The sequence below is a fragment of the Lepidochelys olivacea genome, assembly GCF_965140295.1.
Source record: "Lepidochelys olivacea isolate rLepOli2 genome assembly, chromosome: 1".
Classification (NCBI taxonomy): Eukaryota; Metazoa; Chordata; order Testudines; family Cheloniidae; genus Lepidochelys; species Lepidochelys olivacea.
Window position 1 is genome coordinate 181,293,758 of NC_140411.1, and position 22,118 is coordinate 181,315,875.

Consider the following 22,118-nt stretch of genomic DNA (forward strand, 5'->3'; position numbering starts at 1 on the left):
CAACTCCATTGATCATGTGACAGGTAAGGCAATTTCCTGCAATATCCTGGACTAGCCTTCTTGAATTACTTTAAGTATCTTAGGAGATCATTATATTAAAAATGCAAATGTTTATGTGTTATTGCAGAATTGTGTGGAACTTATCTAGGAGACATGGCTAATGTAAATCTTGTGAGCGTCAAAGGACTCTTAAGTAATGGGCTAGAATGAACAAGAATGAACAGTGAGTTGAGTAGGTTTCTTAGAAATACTTCAGAAGAGGGGAAAGCAAATACCCACCCTTAAGACCTAATCTTCTGAATCTTTACCCAGAGAAAGAAACTTTGTTTATGAATTACTTATTCCCAGGATCAAAAGGGCCAAACAACATAAAGGAGTCACTCTCAGATTCATGGGGTGGTTCTTCTAAGCAAAAGGGGTTAGGAACTCGTAACCACAGAAAAACCTATTGGTGAGGTTTGAAGGACTAATCACCATACAGGGCCCTTGTTGTAGTGAAGGGATGATCTCTGATAAGCTTAGTAGCTGTTTTCAATGTGTTTTCTCTCAAATGCTTTCACCTTAACAATAAGTGTGCTTGCTTAGAAAGAACTATGTGGTAACTTAACTGTGGCAATTATACTGCATATCGTTTCTGAGGAGAAAAGTAAAGCCAGCCTGCTTAAGCAGTCTGACTTTTTTGGAGAATTCAGAGTGTAGGCAAGGATCTGTGCAGTCTGGAAATACCCCAGTCAGGAGGGAGAGATACACGTGTCTCCACCGAAAGATGATGACGGCTGGGGAGCCAGAAACCTAAGAGGGGGTGCCCTTACTGGACCATGAAGGGCAAACACCTGTGCAGTTGCCCTGAACTGTGGCGCACATTATTCTGGATGTCTTTGTAATAGTCATGCTCTAAGTCAGCCACATGTTGTTTGACATGATGCAGAAATCAGTGGGTGAAATTCTATGTAGTGTGATGCAAATGGTCAGTCTACACGGTCATAATGGGCCCTTCTGGCCTTAAAAAAAAAAAAAAAACACCCATGAATCCTTGACATATTTCTTAATTAACAAGGAGAGAAACTCCTGCAAGGAAAAGACTGCTTTATGTAATAGTTTTTATTATACAGTTCATTTCAGTGTTTTGTGACAAGAGGTCAGAATTATGCAAATAAACAAATTCTAAACAGGAAGTTACTTAAGATTTGTTTAAAATCTATTTCCTCTACAGAATGAACTACTTAAAAAATAAGTTCTGGGGCATATTTACTGGCATAAGCGTTTCTGTTCCGGGAATTAAAAAACTGGGGAAAATCAGTAACATTATCAGGAAGTGACTGACTTCAGTCATGGATCTTTCCATTATTGAATGGCTGATCCTTCTGGTATTGCTCAGATGGATCTGGTTTTTTTATAACACATTTATGGGATACACATTTAATGTCTTATTCAGTTAATGTGTGTCTGCCTTGTTTGTCTGGTATCACATGTCATAGGGTTCTCTTGCTCCAGGGGGTTTGCATATTGATGGAGAACAGATCAAACAATTATACATACTGTTAGATATGCATATTACTGTATTATCTGTATCCATGAGTGGGATATCATCCTGCTGTTAATCACAGATATGTATGTGTGTTATTCATGGTGCTATTTAAAACAACAAACAAAAAAAAACCAACAAACTTCTAACACACAGAATTCATATTGTATATGGGAAAAGTAAGTTGTTTCCCTGGTAATCAGCATTTTATAGGAGAATTTTAAAATGAAGATTAGCATGGACAAACTGAACCTTTCCTCTGCAGAGCACATGCCCCAAATTAGAAGCTAAGTACACCCTCTATTTGGGGTTTGGCTTTACTGGTAACTCAAACAACAACAAAACATACATTTTGATCTAAGATACTTCCCTGAGCCTGGATATCCTTATGGTTTCTACCTAAAATCACCTTTCTGCTGGGTTCCTACTACCCTCTCTCACCTCTTATATATTCCAGGTCAACAGAACTAACTCAAGTTTTATGCAAGGTCCAAAAAGAAAACACCGAAAGATTCCTGACATCCTGTTACAAATAGATATTTCTCATCATTATATTCCAGACAATGATCAAATAGAAAGTTTTGTTCTATGACACCATAGTTCATTTACTAACTTTGAGTTCTTGATGTGATCTGTAGTTTCAGACCTAAATCCATTTTTGATCCAAATATACAGCTGGAATTGCAACAAAAGTCACCAGAGCACAGCACAACCTGATCCAAGACTCACACATACCAGTTGCAATGGGATATAATGGTAAGGAGAGTCCTGCCCTCAAATCTCATTCTGACTGGCAATGGTCAAGTCTTTGCTAGCAGCTGACCACCCTTGTCTTTCTCTACAGCTAGGCTCTCGTTTTCACCATCTTCTGACTGTGACAAGCAGAATAAGATGCTTCAGCAGGGGAAAGTGTCAAGGCCTGCTCCTCTTCCTGGACTTTCTCCCAGTCTTTTTATACCTATCCTTCATCTAGATTCCCTGATTATGCTCATAGGAGCAAGAAAAGTTAGGAAGTAGGTAGCTGAGTATGAAGGGAAGGGCAAAGACTGACCTAGAGAGTAGGAGCACTATGGAGGAAATTCCCTGAGCCTATATCTAAGAAAGACTGGTGTGGGGAGGGGAAAGGAAGGAGTAGAGAAACACTTAAGAATTTCGTTCCTCGTAACAGATGGTGAGTTTGCGTAATGATTCTCCCCATTTACAAACAACTCTATGGTATAGAGCTTTTAGCTGCTATCTCTGTGACACAGGAAAGTGGTTTTTTCCTTGCATTCACCACCTCTATCGTCACTGTTAAAATTGGTCATTATGGTGTATGGACATGATCGCCTACTAGCACGTGAAAAAGTGGAGGAAACATAGGTACCTTTCAGAGTAGCAATGGCTTGACAACTCCAAGAGAATAGTCAGGTTATTAATTTCATATCACTGTCATTCTGCCCTTATTCATAAACTCTTTCCTGCATACGAATTAGGCAGAATTAGAATTGTGTAATTCTGGGTAGTGTACACATAACAGTTTTAGGCTTCAAACTGCTGTACTTGTCTGGTTAAAAAACAAAAGGGCTGTTTTATACTGATACTGTCAAAATAGTTTCCTTCATCAAACATCTTAAGATTGTATTATGGAAAGTAATGCTTGTAGTTAATCTTGAAACTTCTGACCATGGCTCATAGGCTAAATTGTTGATGCTGTTTCACATGGGAACAGCTAAAAATGTATGCAATTGAATTTATCTGTATCAGAAGGTGCTCAATCAATAAAGAGTCTTCAGAACAGTTATGAAGAATCAAAGTAATTAGTATTTGAGAGTCAGATTGCTAAGGTCATTGTCAATATAGCACACAATCAGGCAAATTCTGAGTGGCTCCTTCAAGGTATCAGGTGCTTTCAAACTCTTACTGAAGGCCACAGAAGCTGAGGGCACTCAGAAGTTCTCAGCATCTAGCACATATGTATTTGAATTGCCTAATTCCATACTGGTAGGCTTCCTTCCATTTCAACATTTTTTGCCATAGTCATGCCCAATTTTTTAAATTGTTCTATTTACAATCATTTTTAAAAAGATCAAGAATCCAGTATTTGACAGCATAAATACAACTGTCCTATCTACCCCAGATCCCTCGGTTTCCTTTGGACTTCAGCAGGCAGTTGATGTTACTGAGGCAGTTTAACTTGGTATTGAGGAAGCTTGCAAAATTAATAAAATTAGAAACGGCGCCAAGAAAGGAAGGATTGTCCAGTGGTTATGGCACTAGCCTGGTACTGGGGAGAGCTTGGTTCAATTCCCTGCTCTGCTACAGATTTCCTATGTGCCCCCACACAAGTCCCAAAAGTCCCAAAATGTAGACCTTAGTTCCTTTATGCATCAGTTCCCTGTTTGTAAAATGGGATGAATAGATAAAAGATTGTGAGGCACTCAGATATTGTGGTGAAGTGGGCCACATAAATACCTGTGAGAGACAGATAACAACAAGAGATATATGTGAACATCACCAAATTGTGAATGGATTCAGAGCAGTTTGGGCCCATTTTTAAAGACAATGCTTAACTTTTTAAAACCCCTTCCATACCCTCCATGATGCATATAAATGTCCTACAGAAATGTATTAAGAAATTCCATCCTACTGACAATGTCAGTAGCTTTCTTTATCTGAGGTCACATTTTTGCTGCTAAAAAACATGCAGATCCATCTAATTTTGAACATACCTCAGCATACTATAGTGTAACAGATCAGTGACAACACAATCCTTCTGAATATGTTTAATTTAATTTAAAACACCAAAGTATACACTTTGGTACTTAAAGGGATCAAAATCATATTGAAGCTGTACATGGCAGATTTTCTGTTTAATTTTAACAAGCATTATCAGGACTGTACGCATGAGATGGATCTCTTATTATTCATTGGCCCATCACAATGTGAACCAGGGTCTAATGAAAGATGCAGATTTTAAAAAGAACAATAGTACAATAGTTTAGAGTTTATTCTCTCAATTGCTGTCACACTATCAAGGCCTGCAGAGTAAATGGCTATCCAGTTCCTGGGGCAATATATATTAAAACTTTACATCACCAATTTTTATTGGATAATGAGGCTGTCAGCATATATAAATCTGGATTACAGAGTTACAACTGTGCACTAACTAGAATTACAATTTAAAGAGCTCCTTGTAGCTCTGCTTAGATTGTGCATGCTCTAATTATCGTGCCACTTTAGAAGTTACAATTAATCATTTTAATTGAAATAAAAGTCAAATAAATAATTAAGGTTCAGTGATCACTGCAAAGAAGAGTACAGGAAAAAGAAGAGAAAGATATTCATATTTAATATATTCAATGGATGGATTATAAACAAGCACGGAGCTCTTTGGTAGATACCAGGATGTTTCCATAATGCCTGGATTTGATTATTTTAGGTAACATGATATTAATTATTAATTTTTAAATTTAATTATTTCCATTAAAAGACAATGCTAACATTTTAAAATATGTTTAGTTAAAGTCACTGTTTTCTATAATCCCTTCCATGACTGAAACTACAATCTGCTCTTGTATCAAACATTATTCATTTGCAGTAAGAAGTAAATTCTGCACTGTTTTCTCCCAGGGAGGAAGGATCCTGACTACAATAGATACCAGTCTGCAGGAATTGATGAGGTTCATGCAGGTGTACTCCTCTCCCTTCCCTCCCTCCCACACACATTGTAGAGTCATAGCACTGGGATCTGCATTTGTTCCTACATGTAAATCCTGATTTGATTTGATTCAGGATGCGAGCTGTTCACTCAGGGTCAGGCAAGATATCTTTCCCACTGCCCCCATGCAACTACTGCAAAATGGACTTCGATATCGTCAATCTCTAGCACTCAAAAATCATGACTCCCCAAAATCATGAGATGGCCTAAATATAGTAGTTTGTTATTCTTTTTATTTGCTTCCTGATTTCTGAGCTTTCTGGCTGCAGTCCATGTTTTCATAAGCTTTTTTGTCTTCAACCATGAGGTTGATTAATATTTTTTTTAATGTAAGGTTAAGTGGAGATTCTTATGCTATCTCATGTTATCTCAGCAGCTGGGGGCTGAAGAAAGTCACCGAATATTGCAAGACTTGTGAAAAAATTGCAGCAGTTGGCAATACTGAGTAAACGAGTGGTCAAACACAAGGGCATGCAAAGGTAGAATAAAGCTGTCAATAGTAGGCCAAGACCTTTCTTCACGGCTGCTGTATCTGACACAAGGGTTCCAAAATAGGAACACATTAACCACCTTACACTTCTCTAGCTTCCATCATCTGGAAGGGAGCCTACCCCTTCAGTAATCCTTCCTGGCTAATATGGAGAGACCCACAATGGCTGTTCCTTGACCCTGCTTGTCTTCTATCTACTGTTTCTACCTAACAGGTAGGAAGCCTTATATCTGGCTTCTTGTAGGTCACATACTTGGGTAGTAGGTCACAGGTGGTATCAAGTTTTCACACTGTTTGAATCCATCCAGAACTACAGAGTTTGTTTGCTTGTAGCTTGAAATGGTTTTAAAAAGAGGTTAAAAACCTGTTCATGGTTACATTGCTGACTGCACTTGTATGTAATAATGTGCTTAATATCTAACTATTGTAGTGTACCATTTTGTGTTAAAGGTACTTTCCAAATATTACCTGATCAAGTATAAGTCTGTTAATTAATTATATGAATTCCAATATAATAGGATTGATAAAGCTTCAGACTCCGCTCTAAATTTGGGTTTAAACTCAGTTATTTTGACAGTTTTTATGCAAATGCCTCAGAATACTTACGTGGGCCAAAACAATGCTTACAGCTCGGTCAAATGAGTGCCTCCAGTGTCTGATGGCTACCCACAGCAGAACTTCAATGAAAGGAAAACCAAAAGGCAGAACTGTGATTTATAGAACTGATATCCATTTCAGTGGCACTAAGAAGAAAAAGGATTTATGAATGCCTTGTCTCTGTGTTGCTAATCTCATCAGGGCGAGGCTGAGTACTTAGAGCAGAAAGATCTGTTGTTACCCAAAATAATAAACCTATTTACTGAACCTGAACAAAGTGCTGAAGTTTATTTCTAATGAGTGTTGACTGATCTTGGCAAATCAAGTGAATTAGACCACACGTAGCTGAGCTCGACAAGTCATCACTAGACAGCATGTCCCAAGAGGACAGAATGAATAAGAGCAAGTTGCTACTTAGTTTAATTTTTTAAAAGGAACACCACAAACTTATTATACCACTATCTTAACATCCTGCAAGAACCATACTTGCCATTAATAATCCCTTTGTTATGTATACACATATTATTTTTTGTTTGGGAACTTTTTTCATTTAAAAAGGAAAAAAAAAAGCCTAGAACCAACCTATCAATGTGTTTTCTTTGTATCCCTCCAAGCACTTATATCACACTCATCACCTCAATATCTGTGAGCCTGGTATCTGAGTATTGTCACACAGAAGATTAGTGTTCAAGTCCTGAGGGATTTTGAGTGCTACACAGCACAGATGACGAAGAATTTCATCTCCAATCCCATGTGGCAATCACAGGGAGGTGGTGCGGTTTAGTTAATAGGACACTAGGCTAGGAGTTAGAAGATCTGGCCATATTTCTAGCTCTGCTATTGACCCACTGGGATAACCTCAGCAAGTCACAAACTCTGTGCCTCAGTGTCCCCATCTGTAAAATACAGATTCGGCTTCGAGAGCTATGGGAAGGTACATAAAAGTATTATCCTCACTCCCACTTCAGAGAGATGAACACCTGTTGACAAATGCTCAAAAGAAACACTGAATGTCTCAAGATGGAACTGCATCAAACTCTTTCTAAGAAAGGAAAGTCACAACGACAGAAAATCTTATAATGGTGATGGTCAAGTTACAAGAGGATCAGAGGACTCTGAGCTAATAAAATACAGATTTGGATATTTAGAATATTTTATTGCATTTTTTTCAATTAGAAAAGGAAAACAGGAAGATTACTTTCTTTCTTTCTTTCTTTTTTGCAAGTTTCATGGAAATCCACTTACGACTCAGATCTGTATTTCAACACCCAGGGACAAAAGTGGAACATCTGTCTTGCACATTTGTGCTCTTCCCTTTAGATTCTGACCAGAAGAGCATACAGCTGAATCCTTTCAGATGTCTCTCCCCTTACAAAAAAAGTCACTTTCTTAAACCAGCATTGTATTGTTTCATGGATACCTTTTCCAACCATTATCACTGCTTGATTTACTACAGCAAATACGTAGCAAAATATTTGCATGTGGGAGGTGAAGGAAGATAGCCAGAGAAATGCTGAGTGCCTTTTTGTTATAGAGTAATATGAAGGATAATGAAGGTTATCTATATCTAGTATTGTCAAACAGATTAGGAACAAATACATTTTCTCAGAATTCCCACTCACTCTTCATGTAAATAAATAATACACTTACTATTTAGTTTCATTTTCTGTAAACAGTTATAACTTGATTGTTTTTCATATTGCACTTATTCTAGCTGTCTTATTTTTCTCTCAGGTGGAAAGTTTTGTAGTGATGAAATTTTAATCTTTTATTCTTCTATAGTTTAGATGGAGTTTCAAAAATATTTGACATGTATGGCACAGGAAGTGTAACATGTCATGGTGGCAAGACAAATCAAACATACTAGAAGGCTTTTAAGTGCTGAACCAGGGTGAAGGCAAGTTATACTCTGCTGAAATACTGTAAAAGGGCAGAAGCGCTGGTTTTGTTCCTTGTGTGCAACAGTTGCAGACTCCAAGGAAACAGTACCACCCCCCGCAAAAAAAAAAAAAAATGTTGGCAAGCACCATTATTAATGACAGATGATTTGCAACGTCAGACTGTTTGGGAATAAGTAGTGCTATTGACCATATACCACAAAGGAAGTTAGAAATCTTCCTGTGATCTATCAAATCTTCAAAGGTTGTTTTAAAGGCATCAAAAACATTTGTGGTCTAATATAATTATAGGACATATTAAAAGTGCAACTGCTGAACATCTTTGTCCAATGAATGATACGCTGATGTGTTCTCTGGAGACTTTCAGCAGTATCATATATGTGCTAGTATGATCATAATAAAGAAAATATTATCTGTGATGACTTTCTCTGAGATCATTTTAACAATGGCACTGAGCCTGTGATTACTGTGTTCCTCAGATAACTAAAACAGCTACAAATAAGTCTAGCATACTACAAACAATTCTAACCCATATTACTGTAGTGTAGAGTGGTAAATGAACACTTCCTTGAAGACAAGCTATATTCAGCCTGGAAAAAAGTAGAGGCAATCTGACGTACCCTCTAATTGAAACTAGTACAGATAAGCCTTCACAGATTTAACCTTTGTTCTCCTACTACAAAGCTGTTCAATTACACAAGAAAAATGAAGCACAGTAAAACTTATGGCATCTATTCACACCACAGGAATCCAATTTAATTATTCCCACTAGGAGATATAAAGTATTTCCTAATGCAAATACTGGCCTCTCTCAGAACATCATATCAAGGACCTGAAGTGTATTTTTCCCCAAAGGGAGGAAGTAGGAAGTGTACTGTATTTTTCACTCAGAATAAGCACAAAGTCTTTTAAAGATTCCACTATGCAATGAAGAATCTCAAAGCTTTCTATAAAGTCCTGGAAAATTCTATAATATGATAGCATAACAAATGATCACAGGATAAAGAATGTTTTTTGTAAACATTTACTACTAACCTAGGGTAGTAAATTCAACACAAAATTTTTAAGCACTAGTTTTGTTTATGGACCAGCTATTAAAACCAGCATTACAGACACTGTCTGTAAGTAACCAAAATAGTTGGCAACCAATTCCAACAGCAGATATGTGGAAACAAATCGCTATAGTTTAAAAGACACTTGGTGATAAATTCCAAGTAATTACTGGAAATCAGAATCAAGACCTTATTCTTCATTTCTAAACAAATTATCTTCATCCAGCGGCAGTATTTCAATTAAAAAAAACAGCCATGAGAGGTATATTTCTTAACTGTTCATTTAACAGCTCACAAGACTTTGGCACCATTGAATTCAAACCCAAGCCCAAGCCCTAGCCTAAACCTATTGCAGACTTGGAGCCAAACTCAGCCTATTTGTCCATCTCTAAAGTAGGCTTACATCCCTATTCCCTTTGCTCTACAATATTCCCATCTTCGACCACTTGTTTTGTCAACTCCTCATATGATTACCTCCATGCCTTCTTCCATGTTCCTTCTGATGCATGGTACAAATTTCATGAGCTCATCTGTGAGGCACCTACCCTTTCTACATTTAAGTCTCCTTTGAAGACCCATTTGGGCTGTGCTGCTTCGAGTGAATCTTGCTGACATGTATATTAATGGAAAGGTCTATCTGTCTGCCAGTCCTTGGACTGTGAGCTCCTAGGAGCAAGGACTGCACCTTCTTGACTGTCTGGAAAGTGCCCAGCTCAGAGTGGAATCTACCATAACCAAATGACTAAATAATAATAGATGTGGAATGGCCCAAAGACATGGGAACATCCCAGTGAATTTACATGTATTGGTATTTTTTTGGTTGGTTGGTCGATGTTACCAAAGACACAACACTAGCTACTGCTCCCTGAGACGTCCCACACGTGCTCTGGGCTAGCAATATGGGGATCACCACAGAACTCAGCCGGAGCAAAGTTATGTGTTTTTTACACAATATAGTGGAGTTCTGGAAAGTACATGTATATTTTCTATGCTTTGTAATAAAAAAAAAAAACATACTGATACAGCCAGGGCCCTAATCCTGCAAGCTTTTCTATACAGGAGGTCGTACGCACGTGCACAGAGCCACACTGATTGCACTAGGGTTCAACATGGGTCCAAGGGTAGCCCTGTATTTATCAGCTGCAGCAGTTACATTTACTTTATTCAAGGGAATAATCAGACCTCTGCTATGACAGAAATATCTGCATGTTTGTGTGGAACAATAGTCTGAAATAAAAAAACGAAAAAAGATCTTAAAGAAACATTGTCCAGTAGTTCAGGCCCCATTTTTAAAAAAGTATTAATGTATTTATTTTTAAGTTTTTACAAAGCTTGTTTAAACTGATTTTTTTAAAGTAAGAAAAAATGAAGATATAATTTATTTTGATATAAATATTCTCCCTGCAGTGCTTTCAGTTAAACATTGCCACTTGTAGTAGTGCATGGAATACAGAAAGTGAAGTTGACTAGAAAAAGTCTATTCTCATTGTTTGATTTCTTTTCACCTCGGTCAAACAAAATACCAAAGCTAAATTAGACTCTTATTTCAGTATTAGCATTCTAAAGTGCAATTACACTTAAGGAAACTTTATTTTTAATTTAAGATTTTTTTAACTTGACTGTGTCCTTTTAAAGAAAACAAGTTGGACAAATAAAAGGTAAGAGGACAAACATAATATGTTCACCAGTTTAACTTGTGTACACAGACACATACATATGTTTGCCACGCACACAAGTTAAAATTGTTACCGCATGCCAAGTAAACTTTTACAGATGTTCAGCAATTGAGTTCAAAAGCAATTTCATCATGTCTTCTTGGATCTGTTACCAGCCAAACATACAGAAACACAGGCATGTCAAAACATCAAGTGATATGACCAGTTGGTGATTTTCAGATAAATGAGATACTCATGACTGTGCTGCTTGTTTTCATGTTAATATTCTCTCTTGCCACACCTTAAACTGCATACAGAGAGAAATATTTGAAACTATACTCTGCAATTATCTTGCAGTCAAACCTGATATATTCCAGCTAAACCATGTCCTGTTTTAAAATGGCATTTTTTCTAACTTTCAAAGGGAATGTTTCAACATTACAGGACACCAGCAGAATCTCAATTAGAGAAAGTTTGGTCCACAATACACACATGTGCTATATACATAAAATATAGAGTTATATTACACATAGGTATACATACACCATCTATATATGTATTAATATTATATAAAACTGTTTATGCGCACATACACAACACACAGACACAATATATATTCTGTATTATTTATATAAAACATAGCTTACCACTAAAACACTTGTTCTGGTGAGATCTTTAATAGTAGTATTTGTTTCTTGTAGCACCAATAATGAGTTGGATATTGTACACACACAAAAGGAGGCATACTCCCTGCCTCAATGACCGTGCACTTTTGTTGTTTTTTTTTAAAAAGAGTAATACATTGTAATTGTACAGAATAAACACAAGAATCTTGTGGTCAAAGACACCATCATTTGATAAGTTTACTTTATCATGCACTGTCGACCACCTCACCCTGTTATCCAACTATACTGAAAGGAGGACAGGAGACACATGATATAGTTTTAATCAGGCAGCAACTTTATTATTTGATGTCTGGACTATCCGGCAGATAAAAGTGTGCAGTGCAGGTAACTCCATGTTCATTCAATATCTACCTAAGCATAGGTGCTTGTGCCCCTGGCTTGAAGTGGTTTCCATTATATACAGTGTTTACAGTTTGGTTCAATAGCTCTCAGCACTCCCACTGTAAAAACTGTCCCAGCACCCCTGTACATGGGAGAGTTTCTGCTAGCCTCACTCTTTTTCTGTCTAGGTTCCCCAGCCAACCCATTGCTTTGACCATACCATCTGCCTCTAGAACAAGGGTTAAAGAGGCTAGCGTGATGCCCACAGCAGGTCCTGCCAAACCTGGTATTTTGCCATTTCAAGAGGAGAGAGGGTGGGTGCTGCAGCTTTTGAGCCTCGCTCCCCCGACTGGCTGTAAGGCGCCATTCCCTCTCCCCCAGCAAGCCGGACAATGCACTCCACCCTGCTTAAAGGTGCAGTACGGTCATTCTCTGCCCACTAATCAATCTCCCCTAAAGCCACTTCTAACATTCCAGACATTTCAAAAGCTTCAAAACAGTCAATGTTAACAAACACACACACGCACACACACCAACCCTACCAGGAAATGTTTCCTTCTTTTCCTCCATTGTGGAATTCACATCCTCCCCTCATCCCCAAACATCCATCCTCTACTTCAAATTACACTTCCCTAAGGCCTAGGACAGACAATAGTCAGTCCTGGAACACTGACGGGTTTAAAGTATAATATTTCATAGCCCATCAGGGTTGGAAACAGAGGCTTTTTTAAAGTGACTACATTATTTATGGAATAGCAATTTTACGAAATTTGTAAAGGTTTTTAAAATTGAGGCTTGTATAGATGGACTCATTCTATTAAGGGAGTTTAGCTTTAAAGAGACAGCGAGAGACAGAGAGATGAGAAATAATATCAATACAAATGAGAACTGCTTTAGTGAGTTTTACTAAACTATTTTCCCCATGAAAAAAATGCATGCTAGTATAGTGCAGTAAAAAAGGTTTTACTTACATTTTCCTGGGATGATCTGTATGACCCATTCATTGCTTCACCTCTGAGTAACTTGGGCATCCCAAGCTCATATAAATAAAATCTTTATACCACACGATTATGCATTTTTACTCTCTAAACATAAAATATTTCCACATATAAATATCATAGTATTATATTGCTAAATACAACTTTAATTCATGTGCAATATTATTAAATAAAAACACTCAGTTAATATTTGTAAAACAGAAAACAGATATCTTGAAATATAAAAAATGACATAGTAATAGCATTTGTTAACACATTGCTATTACATGAAAAGCAGCTGCATGAGAATTTCACAAAGTAAATAAAAGATCAAAACACCCAGGAAGGAACATCCTGTAGGGTTGCAAAATATTTACATGCCAAGTGCTTCAGGTAAAGAAGATAATTAGGCTATGAATATATTTCTTGATTTAGGTTTATAAAAGGCATATTCTTATTTGCTCTGGGTGACATTCTGACCCCAATGAAGTCAATGGAAGTTTTGTTATTGACTTAATGGGGTCAGGATTTCTCCCTGTGTCTCAGGGTACATTTACAAAAGTAACATTTTTAACATTCTGTGCACAATTTTATATATATTTGGACACTCTCCAAATTTACGACTACAATAAGTATGACAGAAAATAATCTCAGTCAATATCAGAAACATCTTTAAAAGCTTTCCACAGTTTTCCACAGCCCCACACCCGTTCCACAAATCACCAGCCACTAAAAGACACAGATGTGCTTTCATAGTGACCAGAAGATTAACAAGCTTGGGCATGAAAGAGGACCAAAGTCAAAGGCCCACCCACTGGAAACACCCTGCCCCATTATACCTCCAATGGCAATTTCAAAATTACAATATAGAATGGGTTATCTGTTATCATCTTCTGCAGCAGTGCTCAGAAACAGACAACCTCTCATGTATCAAGGCCCAAACCACAAATGGATCTGTAGATCAACATCTCTAATGGTACTACTCAGATGCAAACAGGACAGTTACTATTGTTACACATATATCCTGATGTTGATACTGCTCAAGAGAAACTTCAAGAGAAGCTCCATGCTTAACACATTTCAATAATCCAGTATGGAAGTTAAAAAGCATGGATGACAGACTCATGAGAGAGAAATGCATAGATGTAAAAAGCACTCATTGACCATTACGTAGAACACACAGGGATTCAAAAATACTCCTATATTTTGAACCACTTTAATGAAGGTGCGAGTCTGGTGATGTGCTGAGTGTGTTAATAAAGAATTCATAAAATAAGTAATTAAATAGGCAAACAAATATAAAATGACAACTACTAATAGTTGTACTTCTGTACAGTGCTTCTTGGATCTACTATTAGTTGCAGCAGTAACATTTAATAACTCTAGGAGCAGCCACCATTTCACCATCCTTGGCTCACTTTTAGGTTGCTTCTCTTAACCAACTAGCATATTTCTCTCTCTCTTGTATGGAGTACACCTCAGTCAGAATGCTCTCATCCGAGTCATTATCTCTGCCAGGCACTGGGAAAGCCAAGACACCACACTACCTGGGTTAGATAAAAAGGAAATTAAGAGCGGCATGTCATCTGTGTATTGATGACACAACAGCTCAAAGTCCCTCAACTACCTCCAACAGTATATTCACACATACATTAAGAATGCACAATACCTGCACCCAGAGTACAGCTGTCAAGATTCCTTCCCCACTCTGAATGCTAGGGTACAGATGTAGGGACCTGCATGAAAACCTCTTAAGCTTACTTTTACCAGCTTAAGTTAAAACTTCCCCAAGGTACAAACTATTTTACCTTTTGTCCCTGGACTTTATTGCTGCCACCACCAAACGTCTAACACCGGTTACTGGGAAAATGTTCGTTTGGAAACGTCTTTCCCCTCAAAATCCTCCCAAATCTTAACCCCCACATTTCTGGGGAAGGTTTGATAAAAATCCTCACCAATTTGCATAGGTGACCACAGACCCAAACCCTTGGATCTTAAGAACAATGAAAAAGCATTCAGTTTCTTAAAAGAAGAATTTTAATAGAAGAAAAAGTAAAAAGAATCTCCTCTGTAAAATCAGGATGGTAAATACCTTACAGGGTAATTAGATTCAAAACACAGAGAATCCCTCTAGGCAAAACCTTAAGTTACAAAAAGACACAAAAACAGGAATATCCATTCCATCCAGCCCAGCCTATTTTCTCAGCCATTTAAAGAAAACAGAATCTAACGCATATCTAGCTAGATTACTTACTAAGTTCTAAGGCTCCATTCCTGTTCTGTCCCCGGCAAAAGCATCACAGAGACAGGGGCTTTGTTTCTCCCTCCCCCCAGCTTTTGAAAGTATCTTGTCTCCTCATTGGTCATTTTGGTCAGGTGCCAGCAAGGTTATCCTAGCTTCTTAACCCTTTACAGGTGAAAGGGTTTTTCCTCCGGCCAGGAGGGACCCTAATGGTGTCTATCCTTCCCTTCACACCATGACAACAGCAAAAATCACTTCAAATGCCACACATGCATAGATGGAATACTGTACATAATCCAAATTCTCAGTTTCTGGAATGTAAGCAGAATACAGGTACAATACAAACTTGGTGAATGCCAGCACAATTATTATTACGTGGCTCAGTCATCTGAACTATTTTACAATATGTATTCTTCTCACTTCATTGGCTCCACAGATTTCTCTCATCACTGTTTAGTCCCCTTCAAAGGAAAGGTGTAAGCATGCCACTGTCAAAACAAGCATAACATTTATACTTAAAAGATAAAACAATATATCTGCTCTATTTGAATATGTTCATGAGATAATTGTCTATCCCTCTCAAATCTTTAGCAAGGTTTTTCTTACCTATAGCATCTTTGTGACAATACTGATACAAGCACCACTGTTAGATAAACTCTCCCACTGATGTGTTTTGCTTTCCAAATGTGACGTTTTTCTTTTATGCCAGGGAAAGACAAAATCTCTATTTCCCTATTTCTTTCTTGCATTCTGAAACAGATGCAGCAGAACTGGGAATCTGATCAGGCATAATATTTCTGCGCAACAACTATATACAGGTTTTTATTGCATCAAAACATTTTCCTCCATATTTTCCTGTGTTATAAGAAGTGATGAATTCATTTATTTCCACTTTAAAAACGAAACAAATAAAATGAAGTTCTAATTTTTACTAACTAGTTATTTTTAAAAAGCCCTTCCAGTCCGACATTCTGGATCTGCCCCTGGATCTGGCATATCCTGGATCACTTTCCCAGCCCTTGTCTCCTGATTAGTTTCTGGTTGGTGATTGCTTCTGGCAACAGCTTTTCCCCCGGAGACCTTCCAATTATTTGTGGCTGCGGACAGCTCAGATGTCTCTGGGATAGTGCGCCTTCTTTAGATCTCTATACCTTTTTACTTTGATTCTTGTGTCAAAATCTTACAGTTATGAGTTCTCTCACAACTCTTCCCTTTTCTATGCTATTCTGGCTTCTGAGCTCCCTCTGGCATCAATTTAGTGAGAACTCCTTTCCAACAATCATCAATCTGGTGTGCAAATCTCAGCACTGCAGCTCTATTCCATCTAACCCTCGATTGAGTGGCAGTACTACATCCAAGATCTTTTGTAGGCTCCAGCTTTAAAAGACTGTGTAGGGGTGAGCATCAGCTTTGTTCACTTTTATCTGGTGGACAGATTCCACAGATGTCAGTCTGAAGTAGGCTCTGCAATATGGATAGATTCTGTTCACTTTTCCTGCAAGGCTTCTAAGCCTTGGAAATGTAATGCAGACAAGGCTTTCATCTTAAAAAGAGTGGATCCACACAGATACGGCACCTCCCTACTTAAAAAATATGGACTTGGTGTATATTCTGCGTCTCATCTGTTGACCCCAGTGACAATTTATATGCCTGTTATCAGTTCAGGAGCCAGGTACAAAAGAAGTGAACTGGGTTCTATTCAGACTCAAATGTCACCTATAGACTTGCTGACTGAATCCCAATTTTGGAGCCTTATTCTGCCTTCAGTTACACCTGTGTAACCACCATGAAGAGGTGAAACTGAGGGGAGCATTTGCATTACTGAAACTGCATTACTGACGATGATGTATGAGCAAGAGGAACATAAACCTTTTCACTTGTATGTATTTTATTTATTGTAAGCTTAGCATATTTGATCTAGAATCATAATTATTCTAGAATCACTAAGATAAAATAAATCTCCCAGGTTTTACAGACTCACTTCTCAGAGTATAACAGCACTTTAAATACTGACCTCCCTTCCACTTAGAACAACAAAATTCCACTTGTTCTGGAAGCACCCGTTTCATTGGTAGGTATATCCCATATTTAGCCATAAGCTCAATAAGAGCTGCTAAACTAAGATAATGTTTACTTACAAAGTTCTTCTCTGTAACCATTTAAGGCCCTGATTCAGCAAGCAACTGAATTACATGCTAGGGTTGCCAGGTGTCTAGTTTTCGACCAGGAACTCTGGTCAGAAAGAGGACCTGACAGTGTCAGATCTACTGATTGATCACGCAAAGTCTGGTTACTGCCGGTGGGGGAGGCATCAGGTCATCACCCATCACTCAGCTGGGGCCGCCTGCTACCTGCATTGGGCAGCTGCAGCTCCCAGACCTGGCTCTACAGGAAAGTCCCTTCTGACCCGGACGTTAGGGGACGGGGGAAGGGCAGGAGAAAGAGGGGGGAAACAGCAAGTGACGGGGAGAGGCAGGAAGAGGAGCAAATGGGGGTCCTCGGGGGACTAGGCGAGGGAGGGGCAGGGCCTCAGTGGAAAGAGGCAGCGTGGGGCAGGTTCACTGCTGGAATGTCGTTTTTTTTAAATATTACAAAGTTGGCAACCCTAACACTAAGTTCAAAAGGACTATTCACGCTTGAAGTGTGTGAGTATTCCTATTGATCTTTATGTTAGGCATGTGTTTAAGCATCTTGCTGAACTGTGGCCTAAACTACATTTGTTAATTAATTTACATATCGATCCTTTTAAATTCTGGTTGAGACTGTCAAAGCCATCTAGAGCAGTGGTTCCTAAACTAGGGGCGCCGCTTGTTCAGGGAAAGCCCCTGGCAGGCTGCGCCGATTTCTTTACCTGCCGCGTCCGCAGGTTCGGCCGGTCACGGCTACCACTGGCCGCGGTTCACCACTCTAGGCCAGCACGTCCCTCAGCCCGCGCCGCTTCCCGCAGCCCCCATTGGCCGAGAACAGCAAACCGCGGGCAGTAGGAGCTGCAATTGGCTGAACCTGCAGACGCGGCAGGTAAACAAACCGGCCTAGCCCGGCACGCCAGGAGCTTTCACTGAACAAGCGACGCCCCTAGTTTGGGAACCACTGATCTAGAGGATTGAGACAGAATTCCATTATATTCCCCTACCCTACTTTGAAACTCTCTTTTAGCTTGAATCCAAAGTACAGCACCACAGTTTATATCCTGCCTTTTCAGACTACATTCTTTGTCACCTCCACCTCTTATTAAAAAATCTTTCAAAGGTTGCAGAGTAAACTCATCTTTAATTAATGGATTATTTCTTTACTCTTCAAATCTGCTGTGTCCTGCAAAGATATTTATTGGTTCAGGATTAGAAAAATAAATATAGAATGAGATCTGAGTGTGAAGGATATTTTCATATCAAAGATCACAATATATCATTCACTTTTTAGGCCACTATGTTGGATAACTTCTCCAAACGTCCGACCGCTCATAACAATGACCCACCCTGCCACAGTCACTAAGATAATGAAGACTGCATTCTACTAAAATGCCACAGATAAGATTTGATGAACTAGGACTTCATACTGGCCAACCAAGGTAAAGCCATGGATATTTTCCAAGAAAATACAGCAGTAAGAAAGCAGTTTAAGAAACAAAACCTTAAACTGATGATTTTCAGATGCTTGAATAGTCTTGAATGAAATAATGATTTACTTGTACTAACTACCCCTCTTCTTTCACTATTACCAACCTTTCCAGAGATACTGCTGCTAAATCAGGAACGCGTTTTTTCCTTCTCTCCACTTTTAGAGGGAGGGTGGCATTGCTAGAATGCATTATTTCAACCAGGATGGAACATGCAGGCTTAGAAAGAGCCTAGGGATGTTTGCTTTCCTGATCATTTCTTCAGGGGAAGTGACGGAGCCACATAAACTGTAACAGTACCCTTACTGGGCTTAGGGTTGCAAATTTTGGTTGGATGTATTCCTGGAGATTTCATCACATGACAATCTTTAATTAATGATTAATCTTCCATTTCTAGAGACTCCAGGCCAATCTTGGCGGGTAGGCAACCCTATTGATGGTCAACTCACAGAGAAGCAAAAGATAGTCATGTCACTGTAGAGAAGGCTAGAATTGAAACATATCAGAACAAATATATATGCTTGAAAAGTGTATGAGAAAGCATTTGACTCACTACAAACAGGCCTGACATTTTGGATGAGGTGGTCTCTTTCCTCGTATAAAGCACATGGTGCATCAAAGGGTGACAATAGGGATCCCTAGCAAATTATTTCAATGATTTAAAAATCATTTTGAAAATGAAGAATGAAGAATCATAAAGGAGGAGGTAATCAGTGTAAGTGATACTGAGTCAAGGAATTAACCCTTCGAGCTCTGCAGTCTGAGTTTTAATCCAGTTATGTTTCAAGTTAAATTAAGTTGTTAGTCTGCATCTGGATATTGATTTAACAGTGCTGGCAAATCCTGCTTCAGAAAGTCCAATACTACAATAGGTAAGTTTCTTCAAGTTTTAACTGAGATGCAATGGAATGCAAGTATAGTTAAGTTTGAATAGATTTGCCAGCACTGTGTGGCTGACTTGAGCCAGTACTATAAGTCCTTCACTTCCATGCGTGCCACGATAAATTCACCCAACAAATGCTAATAAATAAATTTAAAACGGGGAATCTGATTAATCGATGAGGCTTTCAGTCAGAAACAATCTGATCACACTATAACTCCTCAAAATATTTGCAGCCTTGTCAACAGTTTTCTTTTAAATATGTATTGCTGGATCCAAGTAAATGCTCATTTCAAACATTGCATTTGGCAGGGAAATGCTACTTCTCAACCAAACGTTGAGAATTGTGCCAACATTTCTTTACTAGTTTCAGTAACTCACAGTTGTATTCTTAAAAAGATTGTTAAATACATTACAAGACTCGTCATTCGCTGCAATGGTATCAAACCTGCAAGCAAAGAAGATTTCATCATGTAACAACTATTAAGTGTCAGCTTTCTTTACTGTATATTAGTGAATAAAATGGGATAGCCATGTGTTATACAAGTATAATTGGCTGAGGTGAACAATTTGATTGCCTTCCAGTCATGTGGTTTTCATAGCCACACAGATCAGTGCTCATTTTCCTACTGAGTGATTAGATGTTAAATAATAGAACGTGTGTTTTAGGACTGACATTTTAAAATAATTAAATCCCATTAAGGTCAACAACCACTCATAGAAAAGCCAAAAGTGAGTGCGTTGCAAGGATTTTCACACTGTTTAAAACCAAGGACAAAACTCCATGCAGGCAACTGCATATGATGTACAAATCATTCTTTAAAATGCACTGTAAAAGTAATTTTTTTATGACTAGTTTCATATTTCAGCATTTAGGTTACACATAACACTCTCAGGTCTATGTGGGACAAATGGAAATTTGGATCCAAAAGTAATACATATGGTCTTAATTGCTTTTTGCAGTGAAGTCACAGTCCAGCGTAAAGAAATTTTTTCCAAACGCCAGCTTGCAAACTGATTTTCATGTGAAACTTTCAATAATAATAATAATAATAAAAAGCAGCAGCAGATGTGGCTGTAGCTATTAACTTTCTTGGGACTCCCTCCCCCCCCGCCCCAGTCTGTCCACTTCCAGCCAACTGCCATCTACCTCTTTCTAACTAGCATTGTTTTCATTTTGGGGCACTGGCGAGGCTTTCCTCACAAAACATGTTGCCACAAAGAAGCTGAAGTGCATAGGGCAATGCCAGCTACTTAAGTTTTTAATTAATGCCTGAAATACTGTCTCCCTCCAATCCACTTCTTTTAGAAGGATGGATTTGGTTTCAAATGTAATTTTTCTACAAGGCAAAGATTCAGTATATCAAACCTAATGCAGAGACAGCATAGTTGGCTGCTTTTACACTAATCAAAACAGCTATTAAGCTTCTATGTAATGAAAACAAGATTTTTCTGATTTGATTCCTGTGACTTGGCTACAGTAGCACAGACTGTGAGGCACAGTAATCTTCTATTTAAAGAAGTCACATCCAATCATATGGTACAATTTTAATAGTCTCAGGGCAAGGATTATTCCTTCCACCAGCAAATCCACTTGAGTACCAGCTGTTACCCTACCCTACATTCCCAATTACCTCTGGATGTCACCACCTCAGTTCTCTGGCAGGATCATTCCTCTGTGTGCACGTGTGTCCTGCAGTACTGTAATCAAGTCACTCTAAACAAATTAGCAGGTGAGGAATATTTTTTTTTTGGTTGTTACTTGCTTTCCACCAGTGTTGATTGTGACATTCTAGGTAGCATTTTTTTAAAGATACAGGAAAACGACAGCTCTATAGAGGAACAAAACAGCATGGAAATGAAATAGGAAAGGGGAAAGTGAAAAATCAGCAGAGCCTGTTGATCCCAGATTGGTGGTTTTAGTATCATTGCTCTAAGCACTGTGTGGCTGAATGCTGTATTGGCTGCTACAAGCATGAGCCTGTAACTACCTAGTACAGATAAACAGAGACTGCCATGTGCCTGACTTCCACAGTTTCTCCACTGAGGCTTCACCCTCTTTCTGCCTACAAAAGTCACAGCTCTAGTGGAATGGGTTTTTCCTTTTCTACAACAGTGGATTTTTCACATTAAGTAAGCATCCTATATAGAGGATTTGATCTAGCTAGCACTAACAAATACAGATGCTCTGCTACCATATTTGGAACCCTCAAAAAAGAAACAGGAAAAGGATTTTAAAGACTAGAAAGAGATAATTTGGGAGAGCCTTGTGGATAAGAAGAAGTGCTATCTATGGCTAAAGATTAGGTCAGAAGTTGGGAAGAGAAAATTTAGTTAAGTAAGAATACAGAAGAATTAAGTAGTATTTAAAACAATTAAATAGTGAGAAAGAATAAAAAGTTTTCAGAGTAACAGCCGTGTTAGTCTGTATTCGCAAAAAGAAAAGGAGTACTTGTGGCACCTTAGAGACTAACCAATT

The 22,118-nt window shown here is 38.4% G+C and overlaps 1 protein-coding gene across 4 annotated transcripts in view; it reads right to left on the reverse strand.

Moving 5' to 3' along the window:
- Nucleotides 1-22,118, reverse strand: part of ROBO1 (roundabout guidance receptor 1) — an 872,802-nt gene that overhangs the window by 188,951 nt on the left and 661,733 nt on the right. The window lies entirely within an intron of this gene.